Genomic DNA, 21,969 nt, shown 5'->3' with positions numbered 1-21,969 from the left:
ACCAGGTGGCTAGAGTATGTGTGCTCCTGGTGCCCATCCCAGGCCTGGCCTAACCCCATTTATTTTCTTTTGATGTATTTATTTATTAGTTGGGAGAGAGAGAGAGGAGAGGAGAACGAGGTCCCAGCCATTGGTATCTTCCCTCCTCAGGTACCCACTGAAGCCAGGAGCCAGGAACACAATTCAGGTCTCCCACATGGTGGCTGGAACTCAATTACTTGAGCCAACACCCCTGCCTCCCAGGTTCTGCATTAGCAGGAAGCTGGAATTAGGAGCTAGAGGCTGGACCCAGGTACTCCAATGTAGGACACTGGCAACTTAACTACTAGGGCAAATCCCTTCCCTTAAAACCACTTCTTGAGCCAAGCTAGTTCTGCATGCCTCCACATAAACACTTTACCTGCTTCTCCATCATACTCAGGACAACATTGGAAACTGCCATTGGCAAAGTCGCTAAGATACTTATTCTCCGTGAGCTGCTGCTCAGAAAAGAGAGCTTTCTGCCTCATTTGCACCAAACTCTACAACTGTATTTCTGTTGCAATTGCTAGTTTTCTTCTGGAGACTACATGTAAAATAGAAAGAGCAATGTGAAAGTGCTTTATAAATACCTTCAAACGCCAGGGACTTTCACTGCTCTTGGAATGAGAACATTCTCTGTTTTCTTATGATATTAGGTGATGCTGGCTCATTACACATGCTCATTACTTCTTGTGTGGGTGAGTGAATGAATGTTTCTTAAAAGATGTTTGTTTTCTGTTTTACTAAGACATCTCTGAGCTCTCTATGGAGACTAAAAACCTCATCCTGAGGCTGCCTGCTTCCCTTGGGCAACTACCATTTATAAATTCCATGCTCACTTTTTTTAGTTATTCTTAGGGATCATACTGAGTAACTTAAGGGATTTGGAGAAAAACATCTAAATCATGATCTTTGTCAGTCTTCAAGATATTTAGAATGTGTCAGAAAAGCAAGCCTTATATGACAAAACACTTAGAAAGGAGACTTCAGAAAATGTCAAGGAGTAAGACTGGGGAATTTCAAGTGCATGAGTGCATCAGTGCATCAGTGAGGTCTGGGTAATTCAAGGGAGGCTGCATGGCACTAAATGGGGAAAGATTTGAATAACTAGACAGGAGAAGCCAAAGCTGTTCAAGAAGGAAGCTGCCTGAAAATGCCCCTAGTCCCCTCTGTGAAGACTTTCTGACCACCTCTTTGTCCAACCTCCTCACCTCCGCGCTGGAAACACTCCTGGGTGTTTCCATAGCATTCTGTATATAGTTCTAGGGTAACATTTAAATAGTGTATGCTCTTAGTTGACTTGATTTTTTCACATTTGTATGCCCAATACCTGGATCAGTATCTGCCATAAGATAGGTTAGTTAGTATATTTCACGACTGAATGAAAGATTGAATAATGAAAATCAAAGAGCTAATGATAAGATAAAAATAAAGAGTTTAAACTTCATAAATTCAAATCCTGCTTCCTGCTCTGTACAGAATAAAACAGAAAGGCCTTATTGTTTACTACAAAGATGTGTAGGATTTAGCTCCCTCTCCAAACTCATCTGCAATCACTCTACCTGCTGTTCACTCCATTCTGACAACATTGGCTTTCCAGATGTTTCTAGAACTCCTCTGGCATCTTCCCCACTCAAGGATTTTACATTTCTGATTTTTTGTGATTCTCTTATTCCAGATTTTTGCACAGATTACATCCTTATTACTTTGAATACTATACAAGTCACCCTTCTCTTACCATCCTATCTGAAATAGCATCTGCCCAACGTTCCCTTTTCTTACCATCCTTTGTGTATTTTCCTGATTTCTATGTTTATTGTCTATCTCTTCCCCCATGACAGCAGAGACTTATTGACTTAGTAATTGAGTTCCTGGCCAACAGTAGGAACTCAACAGATAATTCTTGAATGCATAAATGGAAGAATACTAAAGAAGCAGGGCTACTGAGAGACAAATTCTTAGATATGACAGCATCTTAATGAAAAACAGTAGTTTGTAAAGGTTCTATGTACAGTATTGCAAATGTGTGGAATGTAATGCAGAGCTAAAACAACAACACCAAAAACAGGATAGCTAGATAGGAGGCTTAAGCTGAGCTGCCATAGTCTGGGAAGAGAGCTCTGGGATGAAATGGAAGCACTTGGTTCAACAAGGCAGATGACCACTGGTCTGGCATTTTGGACAGCCCCCTCACTCACATCTTCCCGATTAAAGACATTGGCAACCTTTCAACAGTCACTAGTTGTTAAGAAGGTGGTCTCCTCTCCTCCAGTGTTTTAATACATCATAGATCTACAGAATTGTTCCATTAAATACCTATCTCTAATCATGAAATTTGCATGCAGAAAGCACTTAGCTCATCTGGAAGGAACTCTGAGTGAGTACTTAGCAGGTTAGCAATCACAAACTTAAAGAAGTATGTTCAGTTGCACTAGGCAGATTTGAGTGCACTTCTGGAAAATAATTTAAATCTTCACTCTCAGACTAAGACATCCCCCTCCTTAAGCATTATACCTAGCAAGCATTCCAAGATCTGCATTTCACTGGATGATAATGAGCTAAAGTACCCAACAATGCGGGATGTAGGAGGAGGTGCTGGGAATGCTATTTCTTAAGCATTTTAGGTAACTTGAGCTAGTTCAACACACAGCCTTTCAGGAAATTTCCCTCTTAGGTTGAACGCTCAGCTTAAGGAGAGATTTTTTAGTCTGTTGCACTGTAATTCTACTTTGGTCTTTTAAACTGCTTTTGTTTTAAGCTTGTTTGAAAGCAGTGTCTTGTGAATAGATTATTCATTTGCTAGCCAAACCTCACTGAATTTCCTTTAAAAAAGAATCCTAGTTTTGCATTCTGTGGGTTGCTTCCTTTTTCATAAATGAAAGGCATGGGAAAGAAATGTGACTACCTGACAATGTGAGAAGCACCCTGAGTGGATTCTGCAGGTGAGCTAGAAATGACAGGTGAACATTGTGTCTTAAAGTCACCCCAGGGGATTCTTTCTCTGATGTGAAGGAAACAGCAGGGGCCATCCTTTCTGATTTAGTCTTTGACAGGCTGCTTTTCTGACAGTGGCTGCTAGGACTAAGTGCTGGATTGGAAAAAGGATAAACATCTGAAAGGCACCATTTGCCAATGGCAGGAGGAAAAAGGGAGTCCAGAGGAGCCATGGAATGTGCAAAGGAGGGAGGTGGAGAGAGCGTGCACCAGGGAGAGATATTCAAATTAGGAAACCCTGTCAGAAAGTAGTTTTGAATTTAACCTTGCTAACATCAAGACCTTTGCGTTGACATTAGTATGCCAATATTTAGAATTCTTCTCTAAATATTAGGCAAGAACCCTCTCGGGCTTATTAATATTGGGGATTTAGTAATAAGCCCGTGGTGAAATCGTAAGGCACCCCAAATTCAGGTAGCACATGTGGCACCCCAGATAGCATTTCTAGGGAACTTTAAGGGCCACATTTCAGTGTAGATTTTAGGGGGTCTTGTCCGATTTCATCAGTGTTTTTGGAGTGAATGAAGAAATTGAAATGTAATGTGTCTCTTTGTTGATGTAGCTTTTGTTAAGAACTAACAAAATCACACAGATGTGAACTTTGGGGATTTAACAATGTGGCTAACATACCTTTAGAAGGTTGTTAAAGATTAATTGTTTATTACTGGTTTTAAACCATGAACTTTTTTTAATTCTGCCCTTGGAGAAAAAAATTGGAAAATAAGACTGAAATTTTCTCCAACGAATCAGGAAACACTGTGAATAATATCCAACAGTAGTCAAAAACACAGAGGCTGTTTGCCTCAAGAAGAAAAATTACAAAGTCCAGAAATCTAGACATCACTGTGGAAATGAAAAGATAGCTATAGCTTTAATTTGTATTTAATTCATCTTCAAGGGCAATCTAGAGGTATCAAACACATGGATTTAGCCCCGGTTGTATTGAATCAAATTTTTGAGACCTAGCTCCCATTCCATCTCTTTCTTTCTCACTTTCCCTCTCTCTCTCCCTTTCCCTCTATCTCTGTCTCTATCTATTTATCTAGGCATTTTATATATATTATATTTTATACACAGGCATTTATATTTATATGATACATTGAATGAGTATTTTCCCCAGGGTGCACAGTTTATTCTTAGAAGACAGTGTTCTTAGTGTTCTTAGGTTCTTTCAACACAGCTACTAGCTAACTAACTCTATTATAAGGCATGTCTTTTTTCCCTTGTAGTTTTGCTTCAAATGGGAATCAGTGAACTAGATGATATATTTAAGTGCACAGCCAGCAGATGGTCAGGCTGAGATGAGAACATATGGTTGAATATATTGTTTGGTTCAATCTTCCATTGGCACAGAAGGCATATTCATCTTCATATTCTGCTTTAGCACCTGGGTAAAGGGGGTAAAAGATTTCCCTTGATTCTAGGAAATCTCTACAGCCATCATTGGAGGGACTTTACTATTCTACCTCTAGTAGAGGCTTGAGTTGGGCATTTTAAATAGTCAACTACAAAAGAAGTTTAGTGCAAAGACTTTTTTCTCTTCTTTTAAAAATAACTTTATTTAGGTTTACTTGACATACAATAAGCTCATTAATTTCAAATATTTAAATTTCAGTGAATTTTGGAAGATATATAAAGTCATGTAACTACCCCTAAAGTCAAAATATGGAACAGTTTCATTATTGTAAGAAGTGCTCTATCTCTTTTACAGCCTATCCCTTCCCATCACCTTAGCCTCCAATAACCTAGAGAAGTGCTGTCTATCACTGTAGTCTTTTTTTTTTTTTGCATGATTTTATGTAAATACCACATGTAATCTTTCGAATCTGGCTTTATTCACAAAACAGCATGGTTTTGAGGTCCATTTGTCTTATATCAGTAGTTTGCCTCTTTTTACTGTTGAGTAATTAATTTTTCATTGTATGAATACACAAAAGTTGGTTTATATTCACCAGTTGGTAGACATTGGGTTATTGCTTGCTTTCTACCAGAAATAAAGCTTCTATGAACAGTTATGCACAAACATTTGTTATCATATGTATGTTTCCAATTGCCTTCTGCCCAAGGGAATTGCACTTGTATCTATGAGTACAATTCCATCATTGTATAAAATGTCTTCTTTCTTTCTGGTTTCACGATTTTTAAAAATTGAAGTAAAACTCACATAACACAATTAAACATTCTAAAAGGAACAATCTAGTGACATTAATAATGCTGTGTATCCACAAGGTCCATCTACTTCCCATAACTTCACCTCCAGCCTCCAGCAGCCACAAATCTGCTTTCTGTCTCTGTGGATTTGCCTAATGTGGACACTTCATGTTAATGGAGTTATTCAACATGTGATCTTGTGTATATGGCTTCTTTCACACAGCATAATGATGTTTAGGTTCACCTATATTGTAGAAATATCAGTACTACATTCCCTTTTCACATCTGAATAATATTCAATTTTGTGTATGTACTCTAATTTGTATTTCCATTGATAGACATTTGAGTTATTTCTTCTTTTTGTATATCATGATTTATACTGTGACAAATACTTGAGTGCCTGTTTTCATTTCTTTTGGGTATATACTGAAAAGTGGAAATGCCAGATTATGTAGCAATGCCTTGTTTAACTTTTTGAGAAACATCCAAACTATTTTCTATAGCAGTTGAACCATGTTAAATAGTAAATATTTTAAGGTTCCAATTTCTCCTTATCCTTGCCCACACTTATTCTTTTCTTAAGGAGTTCTTTTCTATAGGAGTTAAATAGTATCTTCTATAGCTTTAGTTCAGATTTTGTCCATGTTTGCTTCATATGTTTTGAGATTTTATTGTATGGTGCATATGTGTTTATAATTTTGTATCTTCTTCATGTATTGCCATGTATATCAACAAATAATTACTTTACACATCCCCTGTAACATTTTAAGCTTAAATAAGCTAAAAATCTATTTTGTCTGATATTAGAATAGACCCTAGGCTCTCTACTGGCTGCTACCTGTGTGGAATATCTTTTTTCCATCCTTCACAGATTAATCTCTTTTTGTCTTTGAATCTAAAAGGAGTTTCTTATAGACAACATATAGATGTCTCACTTCTTTAATCCATTTTGCCAGTTTTATCTTTTAACTGGTGACTTTAATTCATTCGCATTAAAGAGATTACTGATAAGGGAAAATCTTTTTATGGCCATTTTGCTATTGGATTTTACATTTTACTTTTTTTGTTTGTTTTTTCAGTTCCTCCAATTCTCCTTTTGTGTTTGATGAATTTTTCTAACATACCATTTTGATTTCCCCCTCATTTCCTTTTTGTCCTTTTCAATATATTTATTGTTTTTAGTGGTTTCCATGGAAATTAAAATTAGCATTCTAAATTTGTCACAAACTAGTTTGACTTGATACCAAATTTGCTTTAATAGCATAATAAAAACTATTTCTATAAGCTCCACTTATTCATCCTTTACATTGTTATTATCACAAATTATACCTTTTTAACTGTGTGTCCATTAACGGATTTATAATTATTGTTGTATGCATTTATCTTTTAAATCACACGGGAAACAAAAATAATTGCAAACCAAAAATACAATGTGACTGGCTTTTTAATTCACCCATAAACTTATATTTCCTGTGGTTATTTCTTCATATAGCTTCAAGTTACTGTTTAATATATTTACATTTCAATGTGAAGGATGCCCTTTAGCATCTCTTGCAGGAAAGGTCTACTAGTAGTGAACTCCTTTGGCTTCATCTATTCAGTAAGAAGTGAATATCTTTTATCATAGCCATGAGGTTTTAGGAATGTTTGTTAAGCAGCATTATTAAAACAAAACCTTTTGCAAAAATTGGGAGTAACAATGGGGTGTGGTCATGACAATAACTTGAAGTATGTGGCATTTGTTTTGGAATGAGACGGTAATAGAGAGACTGTTAAAAGCTTGTAAATGGCAACCAATGTAATTTATTGTTGAAATATAGTAAAATTGAAACCTAATGAACTTCTAGCATCAGGCATGGGGATTTTGAGGTAGATTATGGATAAGACGAGCTAGTTATTAAGAGTTTGAGTTGATGCAGTGCCCAAGAAAGAGACCAGCACAGAAAAAATAATCAAAACTGAAAAGGAATACAGAATTCTCAGAAATTATAGAATTTTCAGGGTTGAGAAATGAAACATTTTCATTTCCACAGGTTAAAGAGGAAAGTAACTATTTCAGTTTAAAAGGCCTTCTAAGACTTTGATAATCACTGTAAAAACCAAATCAGGACCTCAGTTTTAAACATAGCCTCAGAACAAAGATCAAAATATGGATGTGGATGTAACATTTGTGGTTAAGAACTCTAAATGGCTTAAACTGGTGCTTAATAGATCATTATTGTTGGACAAAATGTTTCCTATACAGAGTTGTAATTCCACTGAAGGAAGACATTGCTAAAAGACCTAAAGTAAGTAAAAAGAGAGATGTGCCTTGAAAGAAATTGTGGGGGTGATTTGGCATATAGAGATTACTGGATCAAACTTATAGCCTTAAAAAAACTATTGGGGAGTAAATCAGCCTGGGTTTGAGAATGAACAAAGAAAGAGAACATCTTATTCCAACTTTATAGAGGGAAGAAACAGGCTGAAAATCTGTTTGGGGTTCTAAGAAAGGCATATTCTCTGATGGTTTTTTCACATGTATCCAATGATGATGAAACTGATGGTATTACAAAGGCTAGTTCCAAGAATAAAATTGAACAATGTATTAGGGAGTTGCCCACAGATTGGATCTGGAGCCTAACCAGGGGGTATTTACTACCCTCAGGAAGATTTTGATGACGCCAGTGTACCTCCAGTTTTCTTTTTTCAAAGGGAGATATTAACTGCAGTTAATCATTTTTCATCGTTGTGTCCATGTGTAGAGCTGAAGACTTTCATTTTAATTCATCCATAGGTCATTAGTTTCCATATTTTGTTTTGATATAGACTCTCAAAAGATCCTGGACTTTGATCCTAGTTAAAATGTGACTCTTAAGGTTTTTGTTTGTTTGTTTGTTTTTGAAAGATTTATTTATTTTACTCGAAAGAGTTACACAGAGAGAGGATAGGCAGAGAGAGAGAGAGAGAGGTCTTTCATCCACTAGTTCACTCCCCAGTTGGCAACAACGGCCAGAGCTGCACTGATCCAAAGCCAGGAGCCTGGAGCTTCTTCTGGGTCTCCCACATGGGTGCAGGGGCCGAAGGACTTGACCCATTTTCTACAGCTTTCCCAGGTAATAGCAGAGAGCTGGATCGGAAGTGGAGCAGCTGGAATACAAATTGGCACTCAGGAATGCTTTACCCACTGTGTCACAACGCTACCCCCCAGTTTACTTCTGTGACCAATTCACTGCATTGATCATTTGGATGTGGGTGGAAGAAGTAGTATACAAGTTCTAAATGAAGCCTTAAGAAATAGTATACATTTCAGTTCACCACTGTTGTGCTTCCACCATTCACCATGACAGAAACATATGCTGGACCCAAAATGAGAAAACATTTCAGGTACATGTCTACCACACCACACTTGGATCAAATCCAGATGATCCTTGGTAAGCCTAACAGAGACTAACCTACTTATACATAGAACCAAGACAGACCAAAGAATGTTTCTTTTTTTGAGCCGTGGTGTGGTATGATAGCAATACTAGTAAAAACAAATAGCTAGTCTTTGTCTTTAGTTTCTTTCACAAAGCTTGTGAGGCCCTTGGTATTGACTATCTTTTCTATACTAATGATATGTTTTATGGGGCCAGGGCTGGGAAGGGAAGATGAAGACTACGTAGTTTCAAGACAAAGCTTTCTCACCAGAAAAAAACAACCATGTGAGTAGCAGGTTAGAATTTTCTGCCACAGATTCTAGCTTCTGGGTAGGGAGGGATTGCAAGTGGAGTTCAAACACCAGTAGCCAATGATTTAGTCAGTCATACCTTCATAATGAAGTGGAAATAAAATTCTTGAACAATGAGATTCAGAGCTTCACAGGATAGTGAACACATTGACGTATTAGGAGGGTAATACTCCCAAAAAGTGCACAGAAGATGAGCATGTTCCCCACCCCTCATCCCCAAATCCCTTGCTCTATGCATTCTTCTATTTGGCTGTTCCTGAGTTCTATCCTTATAATAAACTAGTACTCTTATTTTTTATTTTTATTTTTTGACAGGCAGAGTGGACAGTGAGAGAGAGAGAGAGACAGAGAGAAAGGTCTTCCTTTGCCGTTGGTTCACCCTCCAATGGCCGCCGCGGCCGGCGCACTGCAGCCGGCGCACCACGCTGATCCGATGGCAGGTGCCAGGTACTTATCCTGGTCTGCCATGGGGTGCAGGGCCCAAGCACTTGGGCCATCCTCCACTGCACTCCCTGGCCACAGCAGAGAGCTGGCCTGGAAGAGGGGTAACCAGGACAGAATCTGGCGCCCCGACTGGGACTAGAACCTGGTGTGCCGGCGCCGCAGGCGGAGGAGTCACTAATCCTTATATCTCAGTGTATTCTCACTTCAGACATGATGTTACACGACAAAAGAAAATGCAATATCCAGAAGCCGCACTCCAAAGGTAAACATCTGGCTCAGAAGAGTTCCATCCTCCTTTATTCCTGTAATACTAAGAATACATGTATTGTCAGGGTCCCTCTGTTCTCTTTTTAAAAACAAAATCATTTAACAAATCCCTCATAAGTTTAGTCATGTGAATATATGACAGAAATTGTTTTAAGTATTAGTTCATTTGCCATACACAACATTATTGTCACTAAATCTTGTTTATGTCCATTAACTTAAACTTCTTAGGAGCTCCTATAGTTTGCCTTTTTAAACTAAGAATCCTGTTTATCTTGTATGAATCTATGTACATCAAGATTGCATTAAAAACACTGGGAATTTTTGCTTAAATTTACAGTTAGTGAATAAAATGTTTTATTTGAAAATATAAGTTTCTTTTGAAATTCTAGGAAGAAAAGCATGTTTTTTTGGTATTAGGTCTATGTTGCAATAATGCTGTATAACAAATATTCTGCAAACTCAATATGTATTCTTTGTCCTGACAACAAATATATGTCATCTATCCATACTAATTCTGTGATACTTTCTGGAAATTCAATAATTCAACTCAAGACAGTAACTCCTTCAGTTAACCCAAACTCCAGAGGTTAAAAATCCAGTTTCTTAGGATTATCCCTGCCTCAAACATCAGCCACAAATGGGGTGCAGCGGCCATTGGAGGGTGAACTATTAGCAGGTCTGAATGGAGATGGTTCACATCGAACCATGATTTTATAGTTCCAAAATTTGAAGGTATTTATATACATATATGTATATATGTATATTCAGAATGAGGGCCGGCGCCGCGGCTCACTAGGCTAATCCTCCGCCTAGCGGCGCCGGCACACCGGGTTCTAGTCCCGGTCGGGGCGCCGGATTCTGTCCCGGTTGCCCCTCTTCCAGGCCAGCCCTCTGCTGTGGCCCGGGAGTGCAGTGGAGGATGGCCCAGGTGCTTGGGCCCTGCACCCCATGGGAGACCAGGAAAAGCACCTGGCTCCTGGCTCCTGCCATCGGATCAGCACGGTGCGCCGGCCGCAGCGCGCCGGCCGCGGCGGCCATTGGAGGGTGAACCAACGGCAAAAGGAAGACCTTTCTCTCTGTCTCTCTCTCTCACTGTCCACTCTGCCTGTCAAAAAAAAAAAAAAAAAAAAAAAACAGAATGAATTTACAATATTTCTGCTGTTTGAATTCTATGCAGACCTTTTGGCTGTGTTAATGAGGTCTTTGTTTTAATGGGCTGCCAGTGCTTTCCTTAATCTTTATTCTGCTCATTGAAGTTGCTCTCTTAACCATAGACATGTTTCTTTGACTTGGATGAACCCACTGTGTTTCCTGTGGGGAATGAATTCCTGTCCCCAGTGCAGAGGCTGCTCACTGTTCTAAGAGTTGGGCCCTGATTTGACCATGTGGATTCTTCCCAAGTATTACTAAGTGGCATCTGCTGTGGGGCTACTCTGTAGTAGCCACTCTTCTGAGACCCAGGACTTCATTATTCTCATCTTTAGAGCCTCAGAGAACCCAAACTGAAATGCATCAGGCTTATTTTGTTCTTCAGAAATCCAGAGACCTCTGCCGACCAAACAGAATGCACTGTTGTCCTTGTTTGCTTGCCAGTGTGCCTCTGCTTTAGTTCCGCCTGAATTAACCATTTTCTCCAAAGGTAGTCTTGGAGTCCTATACCTAGTGCCTCCTCTAGGTTGCATGCCTATCCTGGAGTCAACAGTCAGCTCCTTGGGTGGAGGGCTTTTATCTGCTTTCCTTCCAAACACAGGTCTGCGACTCTTCAACCCTAGGGGTAAAGACCAGGGGGTCCCTTCTCCCCGCTGAGTCTCAAGGGCTCATCTCTGTACTTTCTCGTGCACAGAAGGGAGGCCTGGGATCTGCATTTTTCTGTTTCACAGTGGGTTTCTCTACTGGCTGTGTGTTAAAGCCAGGGGGTCTGAAAGGAGGCAAGGCTCAGAGTTTTGGCAATTTTAGGCAGGTAAGAGGTGACTTCTTACCTCAAAAAAAGTTTTAATTTTACTGTGTAAAACTGGCATGCACTCTCCATGGCTGGAGGCTACTTTATGCCTCTGACATAGATGACTGAGAAGCCTTGGAACATAAATATATGCAATAAGCCAATAATTCTGCCTGCCTTTCTGCTGCTCCTACAGGGTATCTCAGTGCTGGCAAACAGAAGGGTAATGGGAATTAGAAGGAGGGGAAAAACAGCAATAAAAACATAAATCAAAGAAAGAAGGAAATCCATTTGCTCCTTGGCAGCAAAGACAGTGCTCGGCTAATCCATGCTGAGTGCAATCCAATACTCCTTTATATAATCCTGTGCCGGTGGAAGAAAATTAAAGTTTAATGCAATAACGGTTGACACAAATCACTTTTGTTGCCCAGAAGCAGATTAAAGAATAGTTAAAAATCATACAAATCTAATTTCTTTTTTTTGTTGTTGTTGTTTTATTCTGTAACATCTTGATGCTTTAATCCCTAGCATCGGTTTTTGATTATTAAACATATATTACCAACGTAAGAGAGATTGTGGGAAAACAGTGACAGCCAGGAAATGATTTGTGCTCAAATGGTACATGTTAAAGCTCTTTCAAAATCCATAAATTTTTCATGGGTTCATAGAGGTCCGTGCCTTTAATCAATCTGCGTCAAGGGGATTTTAAAATAAGCATAAAGGTAATGGAATGCTATCAATCATAATTGGGGCTGGAAAGAACCCGCTCATTCCATCAACTATCACTCTTGCATTGCGTATGCCTGTGTGTGTGCATGAGCACATATACTCTGGATTAGCATGTTTCCATTCTGGATTTTTGATGACTGCCATTAACAGGATCATTTGAGGCTACAGTACAATGAAAGACACAAGTTTAAAAAAAAAAAAAAAAACTGAATTGTGGTTGAATTTCTCTCCCTGCTCCCTCTATAGGAATTACTAACTCTGGAGACAGTGACTTGTTTCACTGGTACAGTAGACTTGCTGCCTCAGACTGAAATGTTTTCAAACATAAAACTTTCTCACCCTTGTATCTCTATAAAATGACCTTTCCTGGATACAACTGCCACAAAAGGTTTAGATTTCCCCTACTCTATCCAAAGATACAGGATCAACACTCTGAAAGCAAAAAGTAGCACAAGTTTTTTCGCAACAAACTTTTGATGAGGTAGAGATTTCTGCAGAAACTTCTCTTGGAACTAAGCCCGCCCTTTGTTTTCATGCTGTGAATCCCCAGTAATGCTCCCTAGGTGTTTTCTGTACATGATTTTGAAATCATCTCTATCTTATTTTCTGAGAGTTTTGTGGCTAATACCAATTACCTACAGTCAAATCATAGTCAGCAAGAGATTCCCAAGGAAGGTGTTCTAGATGTCAGCTGTGCTTGTCCTATCTGTAGGATTTTTTCACCCTGATGCAGAATCTTGATCTCTTTGTGTGTGTGAATTTTAACTTTTGTAATAGGAAGTTTCAAATTCAAAAGCAGAGATTATACTATCACTGACATAACTATCTACTAATACCCAATTGTGTTTACCCATTTTACCCTGCCCTATTTTGAAGCAAATCTCTAACATCAAATTTAGCCCAAAATATTTCAGCATGAAACGCCAAGGATAAGTATTCTTTTCAAAACGTAATCATACAACATAATGGCAGCTTAGAAATGAATGATATTTTTAAAATATCATTAAATATCCAACCATTGTTGAAGTTTTCATCATTGTCTCATAAATGCTTATTTTCTCTACAGTTTATTTGCTCAAATTAAGATTCAAATAACATTTCTAATAACACTTGGCCAATATGTCTCTTAAATACTTTTAATCTATAAAAGTCCCCATCCTCTCATCTCAGTCTGTTTCTCTCCTCTTTTAGTTGTTGTAGAAACTTCCATATATTTTCCCACAATCCTAGTTTTGCTGAATGAATTCCTATGGTATCAACTAACATGTATCTCTCCTTGTTACATATTGTAACTTGGTAATTGAGTCTACAGGCTTGAACTGTGCAGAAGAGGTATTCTTGGCTCAGTTTTCTTATTAGTGTAAAAGTTGACAAGGTTTTGCAGAAGGTATTTAAAGTCCAATCCAAAGTGAATTCATATACAATTATTCAGTGGTCATGAAAGAAATACTTAAAACATCGGAGACCTTGTATAAGTTGCATTGCTTCAGAAAAGCCCATGCCTTCCTGAGTTTAAAGACTTAATGGGGGGGGGGGGGGGCGGCGCTGTGGCTCAGCGGGTTAACCCCCTGGCCTGAAGCACCGGCATCCCCTATGGGTGTCGGTTCTAGTCCTTCCCATCCAGCTCTCAGCTATGGCCTGAGAAAGCAGTAGAAAATGGCCCAAGTCCTTCGGCCCCTGCACCCATGCAGGAGACCTGGAGGAATCTCCTGGCTCCTGGCTTCCGACCAGCACAGTACCGGCAGTTGCAGCTAATTGGGGGGTGAACCATTGGGTGGAAGACCTCTCTCTCTCTGCCTCTCCTCTCTCTGTGTACCTCTGACTTTCAAATAAATAAATAAATCTTTAAAAAAAAGACTCAATGGTTGACCCATATTAGAGTTTATAGACTTTTTAGAATTTTGGATCTGGATTCAGTAGAAATTCTAGTCCATGATACCAAATATTTCCTTTTAAAAGGACACTGAGACCAAGACAGATGTGTAATTTGTACAAGCTTGTTCAAATTTTTACCATAGGCTGACTCTAGAATTCTCATCTTTTCTAAATTGAGAGTTAAGCTTCAGTCCTATAGACTTACCTGTTTCTCTAACATATGTACTTCCATAGGGAAAACTTCTATCAGGGTGCCCTGAATTTGATAATCATTCTAGTTATGAGAATCTTGGTACAACATGATTCAACATAATTTCCTAACATGTTGGCTTATACAAATTGGATAATTAAAGCTAAAAAGCAAAAATCTTTTAAGTGCACTTATGTGGCAATAAGATCCATTTGTTAAAGACTTCAGTATTAGGAATCTTTTAAAAATCAGTTATCATTATATGAAGTGGATACAGAGATAACCTTGTGACTTACTATATTTTGTAATAAAACACCATTTTATGTTTTTATCAACCGTTTCTGAAGGACTCCTGTTTGAAATTTTAAGAGTGAGCATTTTCTAATGGTTAGTTCTCAGCAAGGTCCTAAACATATGAAATATTACTCAACAGAGATAAAAAAGAAATTTAATTAATTAAATGCCTATTTTTGCCTTCAAATGTGCTAGACTTAACACACATAATGACTCTAAGAAGTAGGGGCTGGCACTGTGGTGCAGTGGGTTAATGCCCTGGCCTGAAGCGCCAGCATCCCATATGGGCACTAGTTCAAGTCCTGGCTGCTTCTCTTCCACTCCAGCTCTCTGCTATGGCCTGGGAAAGCAATAGAGAATGGCCAAAGTCCTTGGGCCCCTGCACCCACGTGGGAGACCCAGAAGAAGCTCCTGGCTCCTGGCTTCGAATTGGCGCAGCTCCGGCCGTTGCAGCCATCTGGGGAGTGAACCACCAGACGGAAGACCACTCTCTCTCTCTGCCTCTCCTCTCTCTATGTAACTCTGACTTTCAAATAAGTAAATAAATCTTTTAAAAAAAAGAAATAGAGTATAGGGGCTGGCACTGTGGTGTAGTGGGTAAAGCTGCCGCCTGCAGTGCTGGCATCCCATATGGGCCAGCTGCTCCACTTCTGATCCAGCTCTCTACTATGGCCTGGGAAAGCAGTAGAAATGGCCCAAGTCCTTGGGCTCCTGCACCCACATGGTAGACTTGGAGGATGCTCCTGGCTCCTGGCTTCAGATCAAGCACAGCTCTGGCCATTGTGGCCAGTTGGGGAGTGACCCCACGGATGGAAGACCTCCCTCTCTGTCTCTCTCTCTGCTTCTCCTTCTCTCTCTGTGTAACTCTGACTTTCAAGTAAATAAATAAATATTTTAAAAAAGAAGTAGAGTATTATTATTATTTTATATGTGAGGATTGAATTTGACAGTGGTTAAGTGAAGTTGCCCATACTCAATTGCCAATAATGGAAATGCTGAGATTGAACTAGATTTGTCTGGGATCAAATCACTTATGGCCTTCTTCCATGGTACCCTGTCATGATTCCTTCATGATTACTCTGGGATGGCAGAGTTTGGATTCACAGGATCACAGTACAGCCTCTACCTGTGACCAAACTCAGCAAATGACTTGACCATTGGACCTCATGTTCATCATTTTTAAAGCAGATAATGCCAAGGAGTTAAGATTGTTAGTAAAGTCAAAGGATGGATGTAACTGAATAATACTTTATAGACAGTAATATATTATGCAAATGTGTGTCATTCTTATTTGCTTTGTTGTACCTATCACACACATGATAATCATTGACTTCTGTGGACCGCTAGAGAATTAAGGTAAAATAAAATTCTTCGCCTCCAAATCTGAGTTGACGTCCTAAGTCAGTACCCCATAGGAGTACAGTTGAATGCAGAATAGGTGTGGCTTCACACAGGATGATGGGGTTGATGTGGAGAAACACCACCCAACTGCTAAGAGCACTTTCAGCAATCATCAACCAGCTCTTGGCCTTTCTGAATTGTTCCAGCTTCAAACAGGTGCATCGTCCAAGAGTAAACTCTTCCAGGGAAAGCCCAAATTTAATGTAATTTAATGTAAATTACATTAGAAATTTAATGCAAATTTAATTGTAATGAGCACATCAAGTACCAACCTTTCAATCCACTATCAGATACTTTTATGTTGTGTGTACTCCAGAACTTCCCATGGGTTTGCTCAATGCTTTGTGTGCCTGCAACAGAACTTGACTTCTCTTTTTGACCAATCCTGCTTCCTTTTCAATTCCACAGATAAGGATAATCCATACCCGGCATGCCATACATCATTTCATCACTTGTTTCCAAAGAACCTAACCTGTGATAGATGTATTTGTAGAGGTATTTTATTTTCATATTTCATTCTAAGAAAACAAACAATAATGCAATTTCCTATTACAAGCTCATAGTCAGTTCCTAATATAATTTCTTCAGAACTATAAAACAGTGCAATTTGTTTGAAAAGTTGCAGAAATTTTGGACTTAGGTAGACCATTTGGAGAAGCTAATTCCTTTTTATTACTTGAATAGAAATTTTTTTAAAGCTTCTTATTGCCTGTTGCAATGCCTGAATATGTCGATTTGATTCAGTAATAATTTCCATGGCTAAGAGAGTATGTCATCATCCGGCTCTTCTTTTTTTAAGAAGAGAAAAAGAAGTTTTGCTGGAAGATTCAATATTTTATTTGTAGTGAATTGAATTTGACTTTAAGAGTACAGTATTGTGACTGAGGATTGAGTAGTAGAAGGGTAAAGATTTCAAAATACAGTAGAGAAAAGGGGACATTAGGAAACTATAGAATTACAACCAGGCTATAGCATTGTTGATGCTCCAATGTGTACTTAAAATTAAGTGGATGGTATTTTTTTTAACTTTTATTTAATGAATATAAATTTCCAAAGTACGGCTTATGGATTACAATGGCTTCCCCCCCATAACGTCCCTCCCACCCGCAACCCTCCCCTTTCCCACTCCCTCTCCCCTTCCATTCACATCAAGATTCATTTTTGATTCTCTTTATATACAGAAGATCAGTTTAGCATACATTAAGTAAAGATTTCAACAGTTTGCTCCCACACAGAAACATAAAGTGAAAAATAATAGATGATTTTTTTAAATGATGATGAAATCAGATCAGACCTATTGTCATGTTTAATCCCAGTGAGAGTCAAGTTGGGAATTGATAATTTCTTTTTTTTTTTTTTCAGAAGTTCAGTTTAGTATACATTAAGTAAAGATTTCAACAGTTTGCACCCCCATAGAAACACAAAGTGAAATATACTGTTTGAGTATTCGTTATAGCATTAAGCCTCAATGTACAGCACATTAAGGACAGAGATCCTACATGAGGAGTAAGTGCACAGTGACTCCTGTTGTTGACTTTACAAATTGACACTCCTGTTTATGGCATCAGTAATCTCCCTATGCTCCAGTCATGAGTTTCCAAGGCTATGAGTTTCCAAGGCTATGGAAGCCTTTTGAGTTCTCCGACTCTTATCTTGTTTAGACAAGGTCATAGTCAAAGTGGAGGTTCTCTCCTCCCTTCAGAGAAAGGTACCTCCTTCTTTGAAGACCTGTTCTTTAAGTGGATGGTATTAAAGACAAATTACTCATTGTGAAAAATAAGAGAACTACATTTTGCTAAGTAAGTATGGTTAGAGAATACTGAAGTCTACTTTGAATTTTCATGAAATGTATTCATTTTTATTACATACAGAAAATATAAGGAAGAAATAAATATCCTTTAATTTTGTGACCCAAATAATCTTTCTAGAAAGAGAAGAAAAAAATTATAAAATATCACATGAGGGGCTGGTGCTGTGCCATAGTGGGCTAGGCCTCCACTTGTGGTGCTGGCAACCCATGTGGGTGTCAGTTCATGTCCTGGCTGCTCTTCTTTCCATCCAGCTCTTTGCTGATGGCCTGGAAAAGCAGTGGAAGATGATCCAAGTGTTTAGGCCCCTGCACCCACATGGGTTGAAGTTCCTGGCTCCTGGCTTCTGATTGGGTCAGCTCTGGCCACTGTGGCCATTTGGGGAGTGAACCAGTGAATGGAAGACCTTTCTCTGTCTCTCCCTCTGTGGAGAATCCCACAGGAGTCTCAAAAAGAGTCACGGATTACCGCTTACCTGAAAAGGAGATGAACTGTGGAAACACAGTAAAACATTGAGTTAAAAAGCTACTACTGGCCACAAAAACAAAAGTGAAGTGGAGTTATAAGTCAGGAACTGAGGCAATACCTAACGGCTGTTAGGGAGATGCTCCTAATCATACCAAGCAGACATCTCTGGTCAGTCAGATAACAGTGTGCTACGGACAATACCCTCCTACCCATGCTGACTGGACCGTCCAAACATACGTAAGGCGGGAACAGTATTGACTGGACTGTTCAACTGCAAGCAAGGAGGAACCAGCATGGATTGGACAACAAGCTGGAGGACGGCAAGCTGGAGGACTGCTGGAAAATGAGGATAAAAAGGGGAGCCCTTGCACCACTCTCCATCCTCTCGAGGATCATGGCCCAGTGTGTGTGAACCTCTGGATCTCCACACATCCGGAGCTGAAGAGGCAGCCCGTTACTCTGCACGGCTGACCTGCAGAGCTGTTCCTGAGCTATAACCCCACTGTCTGTGTGTGAGTGTCTGTGTGTGAGTGTGTGTGTATGTGTGGCCCAGTGCGAGCAAACCTCTGGATCTCCTTGCACTTGGAACTGAAGAGCCAGCTCGCTAGCCCCCTTGCTAAGTGACACAGGCGACTACAGGATCAAGACTCCAGCTGAAATGCCACCTCACTGCCTTGCCTGGACCCCTTATCAGCCTGCTGCCCGACCTGACCACAAAGCCGGACCAGGCCTCCCAGCAGGGGACCTCTCCAACTTCTCGCCTGGCTGTCCGCCTGAGTTTATTGAGAAGTGTATTAAATAGTATAGATTGATAAGTATATTGATACTGATAAGTGTATTGACTTCAACGAGCATGCTGATGAGTAGTGTGATAAAAAAACCCTGGTGTGTAAGCAATAAAATCTCTCATTGGAAAGACAGTCTTGTGTCCTTACGTTCCTTTCTTCCCCATGACTGACAAGTCATACGCCACACTTGCTACTGTTGAGCTGCATGACAGTAGGCGCTCGCGACACCTTCTCGCTGCCTGTAACTCTGTCAAATAAATAAACTCGTTTAAAAATCATGTGAAATAGGCTGGCGCTGCAGATCACAAGAATAATCCTCTGCCTGCAGTGCCAGTAACCCAGGTTCTAGTCCCGGATGGGGCACCGGTTCTGTCCCAGTTGCTCCTCTTCCAGTCCAGCTCTCTGCTGTGGCCTGGGAAGGCAGTGGAGGATGGCCCAAGTGCTTGGGCCCTGCACCCGCATGGGAGACCAGGAGGAAGCACCCGGCTCCTGGCTTCGGATTGGCGCAGCGCACCGGCCGTAGTGGCCATTTGGGGGGTGAACCAACTGAAGGAAGACCTTTCTCTCTGTCTCTCTCTCTCTCACTGTCTAACTCTGCCTGTCAAAAAAAAAATCATGTGAAATAAATAAAAATGATATTTATTTATTTTTAAAGATTTATTTATTTATTTGAAAGTCAGAGTTACACACACACACACACACACAGAGAGAGAGAGAGAGAGAGAGAGAGAGAGAGAAGGTCCTCCATCCGCTGGTTCACTCTCCAATTGGCCTTAACGGCCAGAACCGTGCCAATCCAAAGCCAGAGCCAGGAGCTTCCTCCGGGTCTCCCACTAGGTTCAGGGGCCCAAGGACTTGAGCTATCTTCTACTGCTTTCCCAGGCCACAGCAGAGAGCTAAACTGGAAGTGAAGCAGCTGGGACTCGAACTGGCTCCCATTTGGGATGCTAGCACTGCAAGCAGTGGCTTTACCCACTACACCACAGCACCAACCCCAAGATGTTATATATTTAAAAAGATTAAATACAGCAAGCCAATATAAAGATTATAAATCTTTAAGCACTTAATGACACACCATAAAATATATGGAGCAAATACTGACAGAATTAAAGAGAGAAATATACACCTCTATACTAGTAGTTGAAGACTTTGAGAGTATCCCACCCTCACAAATGTATAGGATGACTAGACAGAAGATAAATAAGGACACAGAGGACTTAAACAATACAATAAACTAACCAGATCTAATAGATACTATAGAAAATTCGCTTTGAGAGCAGCAACATACACATTCTTCTGAAGAGTACTTGGGACATTTCCGAAGATAGAACAAATGTTGGGCCACATTTTGAGCCTCAGTAGATTTAAAAAGATGGGTCTCACATATTAAATATTCTCTGACCAAAACAGATGTTAGAAATCAATAAATGAAACAAAATTAGAAAATTCAAGAATTTGTAGAGATTAAAGAGCATGCTCTTAAATGAATAGTGGATCAAATAATAAGAGAAAAGGCAAATTGGAAAATGCTTGTTATAAGTAAAAACAAAAATATAAAAACATAAGAGTTACAGCAGAAACAGTAATAAGGGGGACATTTATATTTATAAACATGAAACAATCTCAAATCAACAACCTAAGTTTCTATCTTAAGAAACTAGAAAAAAAAAACTAATGCAAAACTAGCAGAAGAAAGGAAATAATAAACATCAGAGCACAGGCAATGAAATAGAGAATAGGAAAGCAATAGAAAAAAATCAATGAACCACACAGTAGTTCTTTCACAAAAATCAGTAAAATTAACTTTTATATAGATGAACTGAAGAAAAGAGAAAGCGCAGATCTCTAACATCAGAAGTGAAAATGGGGATATTACTACAGGATGTAGTAATTAGAGCAGATACAAAAGAAATATAAGAGAGCATTATGTACACTTGTACACGGACACATTGAGTAACCTAGATAAAATACACAAAAACACTAACCCTACCAAGACTAACTATAAAGAAAAAGAATCTCTGAATGGACCTAGAACTAGTAAGGAAACTGAATAAATAATCTAAAAATCAATCAACCAAAGAAAAAAACAAATCGAGATCTGAGACTTCAGTGGTGACACCTATAACACCAGCATCCCATATGGATACAGGTTTGTATACCAGCTGATCCACTTCTGATCCAGCTCCCTACTTATATTCTGGGAAAAGGTAGGGAAGATGGCCCAAGTGTTTGGGACCTTGCCATCCAAATGTGAGATCTGGATGAAGCTCCTGGCTCTTGGTTTTGCCCCAGCGCAGCCCTGCCATGGAGACCACTTGAGTCAACCAATAGACGGAAAACCTCTCATTTTGTCTCTCTGCCTCTCTCTGTCTGTAACTCTGAGTTTCAAATAAATAAATAAATCTTTAAACAATAAAGAATTAATAAGTAATTTTAACAAAAGAGTAGGATACAGCACACAAAAGCTAGTTGCATATTTATGTAATAACAATGAATAAAGTAAAAAGGAAATTAAGAAAATAATTTCATTTATAATAGCATCAAGAAGAATAAAGTACTTAGGAAATAACTTAGCCAAGAAAATGAAAGACTTGTGCAATGAAAACCATAAAACATTATTGATTGAAATGAAAGGAAATAGGAAACATAGCCATGTTCATGGACTGAAAGACTTTAATTGGTAAGATGTCAATTATACCTAAAGTGAACTGCAGATTCAGTCTAAATTCTATGAAAAGCCCAGTGATGTTTTTGCTGAATTAGATTAATCGCATCCAAAAATTCCTGGAATCTTTGTGGGCCCTGAATAACCAAAACAGTCTTTAAGAAGAATAAAGCTCTTTTCAAAACTTACTGCAAAGCTACAATAAGCAAAATAGTGTGATCCT

The sequence above is a fragment of the Oryctolagus cuniculus genome, chromosome 1, assembly GCF_964237555.1.
Source record: "Oryctolagus cuniculus chromosome 1, mOryCun1.1, whole genome shotgun sequence".
Lineage (NCBI taxonomy): Eukaryota > Metazoa > Chordata > Mammalia > Lagomorpha > Leporidae > Oryctolagus > Oryctolagus cuniculus.
The sequence above is the reverse complement of the archived record's forward strand: the minus strand, read 5'-3'. Positions refer to the sequence as shown.